This window comes from Schistocerca serialis, chromosome 12 (assembly GCF_023864345.2).
Source record: "Schistocerca serialis cubense isolate TAMUIC-IGC-003099 chromosome 12, iqSchSeri2.2, whole genome shotgun sequence".
Lineage (NCBI taxonomy): Eukaryota > Metazoa > Arthropoda > Insecta > Orthoptera > Acrididae > Schistocerca > Schistocerca serialis.
The window spans coordinates 174,713,531-174,729,172 of record NC_064649.1 but is presented as its reverse complement, the minus strand read 5'-3'; positions in this window follow the sequence as shown (position 1 = coordinate 174,729,172).

Below are 15,642 nucleotides of genomic sequence, written 5' to 3'. Positions count from 1 at the left end.
TAGTTATAGATTCCGATGCTTCACTCCAGGTTTACTGTATCCCTTGGACCTTCTTATTGACGATGAAACACAGAAATTGCTTCTGAATTAAATAGAAAATGCACAATGATGACTTAAGTACATGAAGACTGACTCTTCTTACTGACTATATTTCGAACCATTCCTGTGACACTAGTTATAGATTCCGATGCTTCACTTCAGGTTTACTGTATCCCTTGGACCTTCTTATTGACGATGAAACACAGAAATTGCATCGTAATTAAATAGAAAAGGCACAATGCCGACTTAAGTACAAGAATACTGACTCATATTATTGTCGATGTTTTGAACCGTCCCTGTGACACTAGTTATAGATTCTGATGCTTCACTACAGGTTTACTGTATCACTTGGACCTTCTTATTGACGATGAAACACAGATATCGCATCGGAATTGAATACAAAAGCCACAATGCCGACTTAAGTGCAAGAAGACTGACTCTTCTTACTGACTATGTTTTGAACCATTCCTGTGACACTAGTAATAGATTCCGATGCTTCACTTCAGGTTTTCTGTATCCCTCCGACCTTCTTATTGAGGAAGAATCACAGAAATTGCATCGGAATTAAATACAAAAGGCACAATGCCGAATTAAGTACAAGAAGACTGATTCTTCATACTGACTATGTTTTGAACCATTCCTGTGACACTAGCTATAGATTCCGATGCTTCACTTCAGGTTTACTGTATCCCTTAAACCTTCTTATTGACGATGAAACACAGAAATTGCATCGGAATTAAATACAAAAGGCACAATGCCGACTTAAGTACAAGAAGACTGACTCTTCTTACCGACTATGTTTTGAACCATTCCTGTGACACCAGTTATAGATTCCGATGCTTCTCTTCAGGTTTACTGTATCCCTCTGACCTTCTTATTGACGATGAAACACAGAAATTGCATCGGAATTAAATACAAAATGCACAATGCCGACTTAAGTACAATTAAATACACAAGGCACAATGCCGACTTAAGTACATGTAGACTGACTTTTCCTACCGTCTATGTTTTGAACCATTCCTGTGACACTAGTTATAGATTCCGAATGTTCATTTCAGGTTTACTGTATCCCTTGGACCTTCGTATTGACGATGAACCACAGAAAAATCATCGGAATTAAATACAAAAGGCACAATGCCGACTTAAGTACAAGATGACAGACTCTTACAACTGTCTATGATTTGAACCATTCCTGTGACACTAGTTATAGATTCCGATGGTTCATTTCAGGTTTACTGTATCCCTAGGACCTTCTTATTGACGAAGAAACACAGAAATTGCATCAGTATTAAATAGAAAATGCACAAAGATGACTTAAGTACAAGAAGACTGACTCTTCTTTCTGACTATGTTTTGAACCACTCCTGTGAAACTAGTTATAGATTCCGATGCATCACTTCAGGTGTACTGTATCCCTAGGACCGCCTTATTGACGATGAAACACAGAAATTGCATCGGATTTATTTAGAAAAGGCACAATGACGAGTAAAGTACAAGAATACTGACTCATCTTACTGTGTATGTTTTGAACCGTCTCTGTGACACTAGTTATAGATTCCGATGCTTCACTCCAGGTTTACTGTTTCCCTTGGACATTCTTATTGACGATGAAATACAGAAATTGCATCGGAATTAAGTACAAAAGGCACAATGCCGACTTAAGTACAAGAAGACTGACTCTTCTTACTGACTATGTTTTGAACCATTCCTGTGACACTAGTTATAGATCCGATGCTTCACTTCAGGTTTACTGTATCCCTTGGATCTTCTTATTGACGATGATACACAGAATTTGCATCGGAATTAAATACAAAAGGCACAATACCGACTTAAATACAAGAAGACTTACTCTTCTTACTGACTATGTTTTGAACCATTCCTGTGACACTAGTCATAGATTCCGATGCTTAACTTCAGGATTACTGTATCCCTTGGACCTTCTTATTGACGATGAAACACAGAAATTGCATCGGAATTTATTACAAAAGGCACAATGCCGATTTAAGTGCAAGAATAATGACTCTTCTTACTGACTATATTTTGAACCATTCTTGTGACACTAGCTATAGATTCCGATGCTTCACTTCATGTTTACTGTATCCCTTAGAACTTCTTATTGAAGATGAAACACAGAAATGGCTTCGGAATTAAATACAAAAGGCACAATGCCGACTTAAGTACAAGAAGCCTGACTCTTCTTACTGTCTATGTTTTGAACCATTCCTGTGACTCTAGTTAGAGATTCCGATGCTTCAATTCAGGTTTACTGTATCATCTGACGATGAAACACAGAAATTGCATCGGAATTAAATACAAAATTCACAATGCCGACTTAAGTACAACGAGACTGACTCTTCATACTGTCTATGTTTTGAACCATTCCTGTGACACTAGTTATGGATTCCGATGCTTCAATTCAGGTCTACTGTATCCCTTGGACCATCTTATAGACGATGAAACACAGAAATTGCTTCTGAATTAAATAGAAAATGCACAATGATGACTTAAGTACATGAAGACTGACTCTTCTTACTGACTATATTTTGAACCATTCCTGTGACACTAGTTATAGATTCCGATGCTTCACTTCAGGTTTACTGTATCCCTTGGACCTCCTTATTGACGATGAAACACAGAAATTGCATCGGAATTAAATAGAAAAGGCACAATGCCGACTTAAGAAAAAGAAGTCAGACTCTTCTTACTGTCTATGCTTTGAACCATTCCTGTGACACTAGTTATAGATTCCGATGCTTCACTTCAGGTTTTCTGTATCCCTCTGACCTTCTTATTGAGGAAGAGTCACAGAAATTGCATCGGAATTAAATACAAAAGGCACAATGCCGTCTTAAGTACAAGAAGACTGACTCTTCTTACAGTCTATGTTTTGTACCATTCCTATGACTCTAGTTATAGATTCCGATGCTTCACTTCAGGTTTACTGTATCCCTCAGACCTTCTCATTGACAATGAAACACAGAAATTGCATCGAAATTAGATACAAAAGGTACAGTGCCGACTTAAGTACAAGAAGACTGACTCTTCTTACTGTCTATGTTTTGAACCATTCCTGTGACACTAGTTATAGATTCCGACGCTTCAATTCAGGTCAACTGGATCCCTTGGACCTTCTTATTGACGATGAAACACAGAAATAGCATCGGAATTAAATACAAAAGGCACAAAGCCGACTTAAGTACATGTAGACTGACTTTTCCTAATGTCTATGTTTTGAACCATTCCTGTGACACTAGTTATAGATTCCGATGGTTCAGTTCAGGTTTACTGTATCCCTCTGACCTTCTTATTGACGATGAAACACGGAAATTGCATCGGAATCAAATACAAAAGGCTCAATGCCGACTTTAGTACATGTAGACTGACTTTTCCTACCGTCTATGTTTTGAACCATTCCTGTGACACTAGTTATAGATTCCGATGGTTCATTTCAGGTTTACTGTATCCCTTGGACCGTCGTATTGACGATGAAACACAGAAATATCATCGGAAATAAATACAAAAGGCACAATGCCGACTTAAGTACAAGATGACTGACTCTTCCAACTGTCTATGTTTTGAACCATTCCTATGACACTAGTTATAGATTCCGATGGTTCATTTCAGGTTTACTGTATCCCTAGGACCTTCTTATTGACGAAGAAACACAGAAATTGCATCAGTATTAAATAGAAAATGCACAAAGATGACTTAAGTACAAGAAGACTGACTCTTCTTCCTGACTATGTTTTGAACCACTCCTGTGAAACTAGTTATAGATTCCGATGCTTCACTTCAGGTTTACTGTATCCCTAGGACCGCCTTATTGACGATGAAACGCAGAAATTGCATCGGAATTAATTAGAAAAGGCACAATGCCGAGTTAAGTACAAGAATACTGACTCATCTTACTGTGTATGTTTTGAACCGTCTCTGTGACACTAGTTATAGATTCCGATGCTTCACTCCAGGTTTACTGTATCGCTTGGACCTTCTTATTGACGATGATACACAGAAATTGCATCGGAATTAAGTACAAAAGGTTCAATGCCGACTTAAGTACAAGAAGACTGACTCTTCTTACTGACTATGTTTTGAACCATTCCTGTAACACTAGTTATAGATCCGATGCTTCACTTCAGGTTTACTGTATCCCTTGGACCTTCTTATTGACGATGATACACAGAATTTGCATCGGAATTAAATACAAAAGGCACAATACCGACTTAAATAGAAGAAGACTTACTCTTCTTACTGACTATGTTTTGAACCATTCCTGTGACACTAGTCATAGATTCCGATGCTTAACTTAAGGATTACTGTATCCCTTGGACCTTCTTATTGACGATGAAACACAGAAATGCATCGGAATTAAATACAAAAGGCACAATGCCGATTTAAGTGCAAGAATACTGACTCTTCTTACTGACTATGTTTTGAACCATTCTTGTGACACTAGCTATAGATTCCGATGCTTCACTTCAGGTTTACTGTATCCCTTGGACCATTTTATTGACGATGAAACACAGAAATTGCATCGGAATTAAATAGAAAAGGCACAATGCCGACTTAAGTACAAGAATACTGACTCATATTATTGTCGATGTATTGAACCGTCCCTGTGACACTAGTTATGGATTCTGATGCTTCACTACAGGTTTACTGTATCCCTTGGACCTTCTTATTGACGATGAAACACAGAAATTGCATCGGAATTGACTACAAAAGCCACAATGCCGACTTAAGTGCAAGAAGACTGACTCTTCTTACTGACTATGTTTTGAACCATTCTTGTGACACTAGCTATAGATTCCGATGCTTCACTTCAGGTTTACTGTATCCCTTAAACCTTCTCATTGACGATGAAACACAGAAATAGCATCGGAATTAAATACAAAAGGCACAATGCCGACTTAAGTACAAGAAGACTGACTCTTCTTACAGTCTATGTTTTGTACCATTCCTATGACTCTAGTTATAGATTCCGATGCTTCACTTCAGGTTTACTGTATACCTCTGACCTTCTCATTGACAATGAAACACAGAAATTGCATCGAAATTAGATACAAAAGGTACAATGCCGACTTAAGTACAAGAAGACTGACTCTTCTTACTGTCTATGTTTTGAACCATTCCTGTGACACTGGATATACATTCCGACGCTTCAATTCCGGTCAACTGTATCCCTTGGACCTTCTTATTGACGATGAAACACAGAAATTGCATCGGAATTAAATACAAAAGGCACAATGCCGACTTAAGTACAAGAAGACTGACTCTTCCTACTGTCTATGTTTTGAACCATTCCTGTGACACTAGTTATACATTCCGATGCTTCAATTCAGGTCTACTGTATCCCTTGGACCATCTTATAGACGATGAAACACAGAAATTGCATCGGAATTAAATACAAAAGGTACAATGCCGACTTAAGTACAAGAAGACTGACTCTTCTTACTGACTTTGTTTTGAACCATTCCTGTGACACTAGTTACAGACTCCGATGCTTCACTCCAGGTTACCTGTATCCCTTGGACATTCTTATTGACGATGAAACACAGAAATTGCATCGGATTTAAATACAAAAGGCACAATGCCGACTTAAGAAAAAGAAGTCTGACTCTTCTTACTGTCTATGCTTTGAACCATTCCTGTGACACTAGTTATAGATTCCGATGCTTCACTCCAGGTTTACTCTATCCCTTGGACCTTCTTATTAACGATGAAAAACAGAAATTGCTTTAGAATTAAATAGAAAATACACAATGATGACTTAAGTACAAGAAGACTGACTCCTCTTACTGACTATATTTTGAACCATTCCTGTGAGACTAGTTATAGATTCCAATGCTTCACTTCAGGTTTACTGTATCCCTTGGACCTTCTTATTGACGATGAAACACAGAAATTGCATCGGAATTAAATAGAAAAGGCACAATGCCGACTTAAGTACAAGAGTACTGACTCAAATTATTGTCGATGTTTTGAACCGTCCCTGTGACACTAGTTATAGATTCCGATGCTTCACTACAGGTTTACTGTATCCCTTGGACCTTCTTATTGAGGAAGAATCACTGAAAATGCATCGGAATTAAATACAAATGGCACAATGCCGAATTAAGTACAAGAAGACTGACTCTTCTTACTGACTATGATTTGAACCATTCTTGTGACACTAGCTATAGATTCCGATGCTTCACTTCAGGTTTACTGTATCCCTTAAACCTTCTTATTGACGATGAAACACAGAAATAGCATCGGAATTAAATACAAAAGGCACAATGCCCACTTAAGTACAAGAAGACTGACTCTTCTTACAGTCTATGTTTTGTACCATTCCTATGACTCTAGTTATAGATTCCGATGCTTCACTTCAGGTTTACTGTATCCCTCTGACCTTCTCATTGACAGTGAATCACAGAAATTGCATCGGAATTAAATACAAAAGGTACAATGCCGACTTAAGTACAAGAAGACAGACTCTTCTAACTGTCTATGTTTTGAACCATTCCTGTGACACTAGTTATAGATTCCGATGCTTCAATTCCGGTCAACTGTATCCCTTGGACCTTCTTATTGACGATGAAACACAGAAATTGCATCGGAATTAAATTCAAAAGGCACAATGCCGACTTAAGTACAAGGAGACTGACTGTTCTTCCTGACATTGTTTTGAACCATTCCTGTGACACTAGTTATAGATTCCGATGCCTCACATTAGGTTTACTGTATCCCGCTGACCCTCTTATTGACGATGAAAAACAGAAATTGCATCGGAATTAAATACAAAAGGCTCAATGCCGACTTAAGTACATGTAGAATGACTTTTCCTACTGTCTATGTTTTGAACCATTCCTATGACACCAGTTATAGATTCCGATGGTTCATTTCCGGTTTACAGTATCCCTTGGACCTTCTCATTGACGATGAAACACAGAAATTGCATCGGAATTAAATACAAAAGAAACAATGCCGACTTAGGTACAAGAAGACTGACTCTTAGAACTGTCTATGTTTTGAACCATTCCTGTGACACTAGTTATTGATACCGATTCTTCTCTTCAGGTTTACTGTATCCCTCTGACCGTCTTATTGACGATGAAACACAGAAATTGCATCAGAATTAAATAGAAAATGCACAATGCCGGCTTAAGTACTGCAAGACTGACTCTTCCTACTTTTTATGTTGTGAACCATTCCTGTGACACTAGTTATATATTCCGATGCTTCACTTCAGGTTTACTGTATCCCTTAAACCTTCTTAGTGACGATGAAACACAGAAATTGCATCGGAATTAAATACAAAAAGCACATTGCCGACTTAAGTACAAGAAGACTGACTCTTCTTACTGTCTATGTTTAAAACCATTCCTGTGACACTAGTTATAGATTCCGATGCTTCACTCCACGTTTACTGTATAACTTGGACCTTTTTCATTGACGGTGAAACACAGAAATTGCATCGGAATTAAATACAAAATGCACAATGACGACTTAAGTACAAGAAGACTTACTCTTCTCACTGTCTATGTTTTGAACCATTCCTGTGACACTAGTTATAGATTCCGGTGCTTCAATTCAGGTCTACTGTATCCCTTGGGCCTTCTTATTGACCTTGAAACAGAGAAATTGCATCGGAATTAAATACAAAAGTCACAATGCCGACTTTAATACAAGAAGACTAACTCTTCTTACAGTCTATGTTTTGTACCATTCCTATGACTCTAGTTATAGATTCCGATGCTTCACTTCAGGTTTACTGTATCCCTCTGACCTTCTCATTGACAATGAAACACAGAAATTGCATCGGAATTAAATACAAATGGTACAATGCCGACTTAAGTACAAGAAGACTGACTCTTCTTACTGACTATGCTTTGAACCATTCCTGTGACACTAGTTATAGATTCCGATGCTTCAATTCCGGTCAAATGTATCCCTTGGACCTTCTTATTGACGATGAAACACAGAAATTGCATCGGAATTAAATACAAAAGGCACAATGCCGAATTAAGTACAAGAAGACTGACTCTTCTTACTGACTATGTTTTGAACCATTCCTGTGACACTAGTTATAGATTCCGATTCTTCACATTAGGTTTACTGTGTCCCTCTGACCCTCTTATTGACGATGAAAAACAGAAATTGCATCGGAATTAAATACAAAAGGCTCAATGCCGACTTAAGTACATGTAGACTGACTTTTCCTACTGTCTATGTTTTGAACCATTCCTATGACACTAGTTATAGATTCCGATGGTTCATTTCCGGTTTTCAGTATCCCTTGGACCTTCTCATTGGCGATGAAACACAGAAATTGCATCGGAATTAAATACAAAAGACACAATGCCGACTTAGGTACAAGAAGACTGACTCTTAGAACTTTCTATGTTTTGAACCATTCCTGTGACACTAGTTATTGATACCGATGCTTCACTTGAGGTTTACTGTATCCCTCTGACCGTCTTATTGACGATGAAACACAGAAATTGCATCAGAATTAAATAGAAAAAGCACAATGCCAACTTAAGTACTGCAAGACTGACTCTTCCTACTTTTTATGTTGTGAACCATTCCTGTGACACTAGTTATAGATTCCGATGCTTCACTTCAGGTTTACTGTATCCCTTAAACCTTCTTAGTGACGATGAAACACAGAAATTGCATCGGAATTAAATACAAAAAGCACATTGCCGACTTAAGTACAAGATTACTGACTCATCTTACTGTCTATGTTTTGAACCGTCCCTGTGACACTAGTTATAGATTCCGATGCCTCACTCCAGGTTTACTGTAACCCTTGGACCATATTATTGACGATGAAGCACAGAAATTGCATCGGAATTAAATACAAAAGGCACAATGCCGACTTAGGTACAAGAAGACTGACTCTTCTTACTGTCTATGTTTAAACCCATTCCTGTGACACTAGTTATAGATTCCGATGCTTCACTCCAGGTTTACTGTATCCCTTGGACCTTTTTATTGACGATGAAACACAGAAATTGCATCGGAATTAAATACAAAAGGCACAATGACGACTTAAGTACAAGAAGACTGACTCATCTTACTGTCTATGTTTTGAACCATTCCTGTGACACTAGTTATAGATTCCGGTGCTTCAATTCAGGTCTACTGTATCCCTTGGGCCTTCTTATTGACGATGAAACAGAGAAATTGCATCGGAATTAAATACAAAAGTCACAATGCCGACTTAAGTACAAGAAGACTGACTCTTCTTACTGACCATGTTTTGAACCATTCCCGTGGCACTAGTTATAGATTCCGACGCTTCACTTCAGGTTAACTGTATCCCTTGGACCTTCTTATTGACGATGAAACACAGAAATTGCATCAGAATTAAATAGAAAATGCACAATGACGACTTAAGTACAAGAAGACTGACTCGTCCTACTGTCTATGTTTTGAACCATTCCTGTGACACTAGTTATAGATTCCGATGCGTACTTCAGGATTACTGTATCCCTCTGACCTTCTTAGTGACGATGAAACACAGAAATTGCATCGGAATTAAATCCAAAAAGCACATTGCCGACTTAAGTACAAGAATACTGACTCATCTTACTGTCTATGTTTTGAACCGTCCCTGTAACACTAGTTATAGATTCCGATGCTTCTCTCCAGGTTTACTGTATCCCTTGGACCTTCTTATTGACGATGAAACACAGAAATTGCATCGGAATTAAATACAAAAGGCACAATGCCGACTTAAGTACAAGAAGACTGATTCTTCTTACTGACTATGTATTGTACCATTCCTGTGACACTAGTTATAGATTCCGATGCTTCACTTCAGGTTTACTGTATCCCTCTGACCTTCTTATTGACGATGAAACACAGAAATTGCATCGGAATTCAATACAAAAGACACAATGCCGAATTAAGTACAAGAAGACTGACTCTTCTTACTGCCTATGTTTTGAACCATTCCTGTGACACTAGCTATAGATTCCGATGCTTCACTTCAGGTTTACTGTATTCCTTAAATTTTCTTATTGATGATGAAACACAGAAATTGCATCGGAATTAAATACAAAAGGCACAATGCCGACTTAAGTACAAGAAGACTGACTCTTCTTACTGTCTATGTTTTGTACCATTCCTATGACTCTAGTTATAGATTCCGATGCTTCACTTAAGGTTTACTGTATCCCTCTGACCTTCTTATTGACAATGAAACACAGAATTTGCATCAGAAATAAATACAAAAGGTACAATGCCGACTTAAGTACAAGAAGACTGACTCTTCTTACTGTCTATGATTTGAAACATTCCTGTGACACTAGTTATAGATTCCGATGCTTCAATTCCGGTCTACTGTATCCCTTGGACCTTCTAATTGACGATGAAACACAGAAATTGCATCGGAATTAAATACAAAAGGAACAATGCCGACTTAAGTACAAGAAGACGGACTCTTCTTACTGACTATGTTTTGAACCATTCCTGTGACACTAGTTATAGATTCCGATGCTTCAGTTCCGGTCTACTGTATCCCTTGGACCTTCTAATTGACGATGAAACACAGAAATTGCATCGGAATTAAATACAAAAGACACAATGCCGACTTAAGTACAAGAAGACTGACTCTTCTTACTGACCATGTTTTGAACCATTCCCGTGGCACTAGTTATAGATTCCGACGCTTCACTTCACGTTAACTGTATCCCTTGGACCTTCTTATTGACGATGAAACACAGAAATTGCATCAGAATTAAATAGAAAATGCACAATGACGACTTAAGTACAAGAAGACTGACTCTTCCTACTGTCTATGTTTTGAACCTTTCCTGTGACACTAGTTATAGATTCCGATGCGTACTTCAGGATTACTGTGTCCCTCTGACCTTCTTAGTGACGATGAAACACAGAAATTGCATCGGAATTAAATACAAAAAGCACATTGCCGACTTAGGTACAAGAATACTGACTCATCTTACTGTCTATGCTTTGAACCGTCCCTGTAACACTAGTTATAGATTCCGATGCTTCTCTCCAGGTTTACTGTATCCCTTGGACCTTCTTATTGACGATGAAACACAGAAATTGCATGGGAATTAAATACAAAAGGCACAATGCCGACTTAAGTACAAGAAGACTGATTCTTCTTACTGACTATGTATTGTACCATTCCTGTGACACTAGTTATAGATTCCGATGCTTCACTTCAGGTTTACTGTATCCCTCTGACCTTCTTATTGACGATGAAACACAGAAATTGCATCGGAATTCAATACAAAAGACACAATGCCGAATTAAGTACAAGAAGACTGACTCTTCTTACTGCCTATGTTTTGAACCATTCCTGTGACACTAGCTATAGATTCCGATGCTTCACTTCAGGTTTACTGTATTCCTTAAATTTTCTTATTGATGATGAAACACAGAAATTGCATCGGAATTAAATACAAAAGGCACAATGCCGACTTAAGTACAAGAAGACTGACTCTTCTTACTGTCTATGTTTTGTACCATTCCTATGACTCTAGTTATAGATTCCGATGCTTCACTTAAGGTTTACTGTATCCCTCTGACCTTCTTATTGACAATGAAACACAGAATTTGCATCGGAAATAAATACAAAAGGTACAATGCCGACTTAAGTACAAGAAGACTGACTCTTCTTACTGTCTATGATTTGAACCATTCCTGTGACACTAGTTATAGATTCCGATGCTTCAATTCCGGTCTACTGTATCCCTTGGACCTTCAAATTGACGATGAAACACAGAAATTGCATCGGAATTAAATACAAAAGGAACAATGCCGACTTAAGTACAAGAAGACTGACTCTTCTTACTGACTATGTTTTGAACCATTCCTGTGACACTAGTTATAGATTCCGATGCTTCAATTCCGGTCTACTGTATCCCTTGGACCTTCTAATTGACGATGAAACACAGAAATTGCATCGGAATTAAATACAAAAGACACAATGCCGACTTAGGTACAAGAAGACTGACTCTTAGAACTGTCTATGATTTGAATCATTCCTGTGACACTAGATATTGATACCGATGCTTCTCTTCAGGTTTACTGTATGACTCTGACCGTCTTATTGACGATGAAACACAGAAATTGCATCGGAATTAAATAGAAATTGCACAATGCCGTCTTAAGTACTGCAAGACTGGCTCTTCCTACTTTGTATGTTGTGAACCATTCCTGTGACACTAGTTATAGATTCCGATGCTTCACTTCCGGTTTACTGTACCCCTTGGACCTTCTTATTGACGATGAAACACAGAAATTGCATCGGAATTTAATACAAAAGGCACAATGCAGACTTAACTACAAGAAGACTGACTTTTCTTACTGACTATGCTGTGACCATTCCTGTGACACTAGTTATAGATTCCGATGCTTAACTTCAGGATTACTGTATCCCTCTGACCTTCTTAGTGATGATGAAACAGAGAAACTGCATCGGAATTAAATACAAAAAGCACATTGCCGACGTAAGTACAAGAAGACTGACTCTTCTTACTGACTATGTATTGAACCATTCCTGTGACACTAGTTATAGATTCCGGTGCTTCACTTCAGGTTTACTGTATCATTTGGACCTTCTTATTGACGATGAAACACAGATATTGCATCGGAATTAAATTCAAACGGCACAGTGCCGACGTAAGTACAAGAAGACTGACTCTTCTTACTGACTATGTATTGAACCATTCCTGTGACACTAGTTATAGATTCCGGTGCTTCACTTCAGGTTTACTGTATCATTTGGACCTTCTTATTGACGATGAAACACAGATATTGCATCGGAATTAAATTGAAAAGGCACAATGCCGACTTAAGTACAAGAAGACTGACTCTTCTTACTGTTTATGATTTGAACCATTCCTGTGACACTAGTTATAGATTCCGATGCTTCTCACCAGGTTTACTGTATCCCTTGGACCTTCTTATTGACGATGAAACACAGAAATTGCATCGGAATTAAATACAAAAGGCACAATGCCGACTAAAGTACCAGAAGACTGACTTTTCTTACACTGTATGATTTTAACCATTCCTGTGAGACTAGTTATAGATTCCGGTGCTTCACTCCAGGTTTACTGTATCCCTTGGACCCTCTTATTGACGATGAAACACAGAAATTGCATCAGAATTAAATTGAAAAAACACAATGCCGACTTAAGTACAAGAAGACCGACGCTTCTTACTGACTATGTTTTGAACCATTCCTGTGACACTAGTTATAGATTCCGATGCTTCACTTCAGGTTTACTGTATCCCTTGGACCTTCGTATTGACGATGAAACACAGAAATTGCATCGGAACTAAATACAAAAGGCACAATGCCGACTTAAGTACAAGAAGACTGACTCTTCTTACTGTCTATGTTTTGAACTATCCCTGTGACACTACTTATAAATTCCGATGCTTCACTCCAGGTTTACTGTATACCTTGGTTCTTCTTATTGACGATGAAACACAGAAATTGCATCTGAATTAAATACAAAAGGCACAATGCCGACTTAAGAACAAGAAGACTGACGCTTCTTACTGACTATGTTTTGAACCATTCCTGTGACACTAGTTATAGATTCCGATGCTTCACTTCCGGTTTACTGTATCATTTGGACCTTCTTATTGACGATGAAACACAGATATTGCATCGGAATTAAATTGAAAAGGCACAATGCCGACTTAAGTACAAGAAGACTGACTCTTCTTACTGTTTATGATTTGAACCATTCCTGTGACACTAGTTATAGATTCCGATGCTTCACACCAGGTTTACTGTATCCCTTGGACCTTCTTATTGACGATGAAACACAGAAATTGCATCGGAATTAAATACAAAAGGCACAATGCCGACTAAAGTACAAGAAGACTGATTTTTCTTACACTCTATGATTTGAACCATTCCTGTGAAACTAGTTATAGATTCCGGTGCTTCACTCCAGGTTTACTGTATCCCTTGGACCCTCTTATTGACGATGAAACACAGAAATTGCATCAGAATTAAATTGAATAAACACAATGCCGACTTAAGTACAAGAAGACCAACGCTTCTTACTGACTATGTTTTGAACCATTCCTGTGACACTAGTTATAGATTCCGATGCTTCACTTCAGGTTTACTGTATCCATCTGTCCTTCTTATTGACGATGAAACACAGAAATAGCATCGGAATTAAATACAAAAGGCACAATGCCGACTTAAGTACAAGAACACTGACTCTTCTTACAGTCTATGTTTTGAACCATTCGTGTGACATTAGTTATAGATTCTGATGCTTCAATTCAGGCCTACTGTATCCCTTGGACCTTCTTTTTGTTGATGAAACACAGAAATTGCATCGGAATTAAATACAAAAGGCACAATGACGACTTAAGTACAAGAAGACTGACTCATCTTACTGTCTATGTTTAAAACCGTTCCTGTGACACTAGTTATAGGTTCCGATGCTTCACTCCAGGTTTACCGTAATCCTTGGTCCTTCTTATTGACGATGAAACAGAGAAATTGCATCGGAATTAAATACAAAAGTCACAATGCCGACTTAAGTACAAGAAGACTGACTCTTCTTACTGACCATGTTTTGAACCATTCCCGTGGCACTAGTCATAGATTCCGACGCTTCACTTCAGGTTAACTGTATCCCTTGGACCTTCTTATTGACGATGAAACACAGAAATTGCATCAGAATTAAATAGAAAATGCACAATCACGACTTAAGTACAAGAAGACTGACTCTTCCTACTGTCTATGTTTTGAACCATTCCTGTGGCACTAGTTATAGATTCCGATGCGTACTTCAGGATTACTGTATCCCTCTGACCTTCTTAGTGACGATGAAACACAGAAATTGCATCGGAATTAAATACAAAAAGCACATTGCCGACTTAAGTACAAGAATACTGACTCATCTTACTGTCTATGTTTTGAACCGTCCCTGTAACACTAGTTATAGATTCCGATGCTTCTCTCCAGGTTTACTGTATCCCTTGGACCTTCTTATTGACGATGAAACACAGAAATTGCATCGGAATTAAATACAAAAGGCACAATGCCGACTTAAGTACAAGAAGACTGATTCTTCTTACTGACTGTGTATTGTACCATTCCTGTGACACTAGTTATAGATTCCGATGCTTCACTTCAGGTTTACTGTATCCCTCTGACCTTCTTATTGACGATGAAACACAGAAATTGCATCGGAATTCAATACAAAAGACACAATGCCGAATTAAGTACAAGAAGACTGACTCTTCTTACTGCCTATGTTTTGAACCATTCCTGTGACACTAGCTATAGATTCCGATGCTTCACTTCAGGTTTACTGTATTCCTTAAATTTTCTTATTGATGATGAAACACAGAAATTGCATCGGAATTAAATACAAAAGGCACATTGCCGACTTAAGTACAAGAAGACTGACTCTTCTTACTGTCTATGTTTTGTACCATTCCTATGACTCTAGTTATAGATTCCGATGATTCACTTCAGGCTTACTGTATCCCTTGGACCTTCTTATTGACGATGAAACGCAGAAATTGCATCGGAATTAATTACAAAAAGCACAATGCCGACTTAAGTACAAGAAGACTGACTCTTCCAACTGT